General features: G+C 40.4%; 1 pseudogene; it reads right to left on the bottom strand.

The window, feature by feature from the left end:
- Positions 1–3,444: 3,444 nt before the first annotated feature.
- The window catches only part of LOC116085143, a 1,456-nt pseudogene continuing 1,318 nt past the window's right edge, over positions 3,445–3,582 (bottom strand).

The following is a 3,582-nucleotide window of genomic DNA, read 5'->3' as shown; positions in this document are numbered from 1 at the left end:
TGCTATGAACAGAGTGGAGCATGTGTCCTTATTACATGTTGGAGCATCTTCTGGGTATATGCCCAGGAGTGGTATAGTTGGGTCCTCTGGTAGTACTATGTCCAATTTCCTGAGGAACCACCAAACTGATTTCCAGAGTGGTTGTACCAGCTTGCAATCCTACCAGCAATGAAAGAGTTTTCCTCTTTCTTCACAACCTCTCCAGCATCTGCTGTCTCTTGACTATTTCTAACGTTATTGGGTCATTGTATATATGTGTGACCATGTGGGTGAGGGACATTATTAAGGTAAATAACTATTGTACTCAGTGGTTTTTAGAAGAACACATACAAACATACATATAAACACACACACAGCAATATAGAAGCGCAGGATGATGTTAATACTGTGAACTATAATGCTTTTTATAGCATTTGACAGTGTCTCAAGAAACTGACATAATTTTAAGGGGTGTTCTCCATTTCCTTCTCCTTCACTTTCTTTTTCCTTCTCCATTTTCATTTCCTCTTCTTTCTTTGCAGTCCTGGGAGTCAAACTCAGTATTTTTCACATTTTGTACAAGAACTCTACCACTGAGCAACGTCTTCTACCCTTCACAGGACATTTTGTGTGGAAAGAATAGCTTTATTGTACATATATAAAACAATTGTTTCAGAAGCATGATGCATAGATATACCATTGACAAGACAGACAATGTAGTTGGGAGAATATGGGATTTAGGATTAGCAAGATATGTTTCAACTATAAGGGGTTGCTTTTGAATGCCTCAAGGAGGACTTATATTATTCTGCAGATGTAATGGTTTTGTGTGAAAACAAGTAATGTTTTGTGCTATGCTATCCTATTATCTAATGAGCTCAAGTTAGGAAAAGCATTCACAATACATCTATGGCAGGGAGCCCAGAATTGGGAAGCATTTTAGTATACCTAATTTTGGGACTTCTGGTAAGAGACATTTAAATGACAGTGGCCAACTTGGTTGGCTGGGAAGCCTGCAGTGTGGGGACTTCTATGGCTTGGCCTTCAGGCTTCTGTGTATGTGAGCTTATAGAGAAAGGGAAGCTGAGACCTGAAGAACCAGTGTCAACTCCTCAGTTAGCCTGAGAAAAGGCCTACCTTGAGGAAAGGCCTATGGTCTGAACATCTAAGGTCATAGGAATGAAGTACACTGGTGCCTTGGTTTGTCTGTCTCAGTCCTAGAATAATCTTTGTTCCTCAGAAACTACAGAAAGCAGAAAAACGGAGTCCTATGGCAGGTATCATTCTGGTCTTAAAAGGTTTATCTTGTTTGAATCAGTGTCTTAGTCAGAGGCTGAGAATATAGGATCAGGCTCCAACTAGGAGAGCCCACTTGTAGGGGCTCTCTGTAAGCAAAATGTGGCATATATCATTCTGGTTAACCACTTGTGCCATTTGAACTAGAGCACTGTCTGTATTTAGATCATTGTCCCCTCCTTCAAAATCCTGTAGCAGAGGAGAATTTAAGCATACCTTCCCTGCCTAGGTCCTGGTAGAGAGTTTCCAGGAGGAACACTTAGTTAGAAAGAGGTAGCATTTCCAAATTTTCTTTTAGAGAGTCCTAGAGGATCAGCCACATCTTGACCAAGGCAAGTTCTCTGTGAAAGTGCTTGTAGCCATATTTCCTCTGCTTTTGCTACACGTGTAAAGGTCTCTAGATCCCCGTGTGAAGCACTCCTACCTGCAACACAGAACACTTCTGCATTTTACAGCTTAATTATGGCTACAGCAAGCAACTACAGTTATTAACTTTTCTTGGCAGGGATTTAACTCGAAAAGGGCAAATTAGAGAGGAGATCTGGAACCTAGGGTTGAGGTCTGGGCATGGGGCAGAAGCTGGATAAGATAGGCCTGGGTTTTGTGGGTTTGGAAGTTCTTAAGGTCTATTAGGCATCACATGTGGTGTAATTAACCACAGCCTTGCTACTTGCTACTGGGTGGTAGCCTTGAAAGAACTACAGGAGGCACATCCAGAAGGTCAGAGGTAGAATGAGATATATCTGAAACAAGGCTAGGCTGAGGAAAAAAAGGCCTACAGTCAGGGATGCATTTGAAGTCCTGGAAAAGATTCCATGAGGGTCAAGACTTGAGTAAAATAGTCAGACTCATCGTAAAGGGACTAAACAGATGAGCCTTGGTAGCTGGGAAAGTCAAGGCAGAAAATGCTCAATGATGTTGCATGCCTGTGATTCTATCAATCTTTGACCAAGCATTGTCCTTCAGGGACCAAGTCGAGTACACTGGAAATCACAATAGCTTAAGGCAGTATGATGATGTTTAGAGCCCTTGAGTAACAGTGCTAGGGCTTCCCTAAGCAAGTCATGGCTGATTTAGGATGGAGCAAGGAAGGATCTTGCTAGAAATAAGTTTGAGGTTGCAAAGAAAGAGACCACAATCCAGTTAACAATCTCAACAAGAAAGAAGTTTATTTCCTATCAGAAGGGTGTGTTATTCACAAAGGTGGGCGAACAAGCACACCTGCACAGGAAGTACACTTGGTTTGTGGGTGAGCAAGCACACCTGCACAGGAAGTGCACTTGGCTTGTAGGCAAGCAAACAAACCAGCACAGGAAGTGCACTTAGTTTGTCTTCTAATTAGCTGCTGACTGTGTCTCTTCCCCATTGGCTGAGATTTGACCTCATGGTCTTTTGAGGGTGGATAATTTCAAAAGAATTGGAGCAAACAATGAAGATGAGTGGAACAGGGGACCACTAAGATTTGATGATTCAAAGCAGGGCATTTGTGTAAGATCAGGCTTACCCTGGAAAGGATGAAAACATTTGCATCATGGTTTTACTAGATGGGGAAGGTAAAGAGACTTGAATTTCTTGTTGTAAACAAAAGTTTTGTAGTGTTTGTCAGGACTGCTTAATATTAAATGTTTCTTACAATATGAAGATGGAAGAGATACTGACTGCGTCCTGGCTGGGACATATTAGACTAAGGGCTGAGACAGACACACCCTCAAATATGGGAACCTTTTGTGGCTTCACAGACACTGCCACATATGTGAAATCACAGAGGAGTTCCTTAATGGAGATATATAAAATGAGACCTCGAGAATATGTAATGGTATATTCTCACTATTATTATTAATTCCTAATTAGGAATTGTCACTTTTTTTGATTGCTTCATATACTTAGTGAGGTTCCAAGAAATCAGTTTTCCATTCTGTGCCCCAGTGTACCCCATTTGATGCTTGGATTCACATTCATCACATATGTTTTTGAAAACAGAATATAACCTATTAATTTATTATAAAATATTGGCTTTCATTTAAAAATTAAAGTTGTACTGAAGTTCTGATATTTTTTATTGCTGTTTTGAATTTTCTATTTTCTTTCAGTCAATTGAATTGTAGCAAGCTGGCTTTCTTTTTACGTGTTTTAGTGTGGGTATAGTTTTTTCCCCCTTTGGTTATGTTTTTATTCAAATAGGCTGTCTCTATTGGCTCTCTGGAATGAAACAAATTTTAATAGTTTATGCAGCAGACTTTTTTCTTCTGTGATAGGTTTCTTTTCTGCTGGTTTTCTTGGTAACCACAACCCTTCTCCCTCCTCCCC

Source organism: Mastomys coucha, unplaced genomic scaffold (genome assembly GCF_008632895.1).
Source record: "Mastomys coucha isolate ucsf_1 unplaced genomic scaffold, UCSF_Mcou_1 pScaffold9, whole genome shotgun sequence".
NCBI lineage: Eukaryota > Metazoa > Chordata > Mammalia > Rodentia > Muridae > Mastomys > Mastomys coucha.
Note: the sequence above shows the minus strand (reverse complement) of the source record. Positions and strands in the feature narration are given on the sequence as shown.